Source organism: Larimichthys crocea, unplaced genomic scaffold (assembly GCF_000972845.2).
Source record: "Larimichthys crocea isolate SSNF unplaced genomic scaffold, L_crocea_2.0 scaffold81031, whole genome shotgun sequence".
NCBI classification, from domain to species: domain Eukaryota; kingdom Metazoa; phylum Chordata; class Actinopteri; family Sciaenidae; genus Larimichthys; species Larimichthys crocea.
Window position 1 is genome coordinate 1 of NW_020860672.1, and position 531 is coordinate 531.

General features: G+C 42.4%; 1 long non-coding RNA gene across 1 annotated transcript; it reads left to right on the forward strand.

Moving 5' to 3' along the window:
• The first annotated feature begins 6 nt into the window (after positions 1-6).
• LOC113745481 (uncharacterized) lies at positions 7-308 on the forward strand. Its single transcript, XR_003462157.1, has 2 exons — positions 7-160; positions 273-308. It is a non-coding gene; the product is annotated as an uncharacterized LOC113745481 (long non-coding RNA).
• Positions 309-531: the final 223 nt, after the last annotated feature.

The following is a 531-nucleotide window of genomic DNA, read 5'->3' on the forward strand; positions in this document are numbered from 1 at the left end:
AAGACGATCAGATTTAGTTTCTTTGTGTGAGTGCTGAAACATGATGGGGTTTATTCTCATTGCTGTGGCTGTGCTCAGTCTTCTGTCTGGTGGTTGGTCAGCTCCTGTGACCAACTGTGATGACCTAACCCAGATTATTGAGATCCAAGGAAGAGAGCAGGTAAGACAAACTCTCACCTCACCTGTCACCTGTCTCTTAAGCACTCATTTTCTGCATGTTTTAATGTGGCCATTTGTCTTTATAAAACTGAGAGAGACACCATCTGTTTCAGCTGCTGGGTAGATGGACGAGCTTAGCAGAAAGCACAGACGTTTCAGGATCCGGATTAGTGTCAACGCTCCATGTGGGGTCCTCCTGGGTGAAACACACTGCTGCTAACGAGAGTAACACCATCGATGTTTTTGAAGCTATAAAAATGTAATGTCAAGGTTTCTATCAAGACTTAGAGCTTGCATTTTGTTCCACAATGATTCCAAGACAAAGTCTTGTGTCCTGTCTTTTTTTTAAGAATTTCAGTTTGTAATTTCACT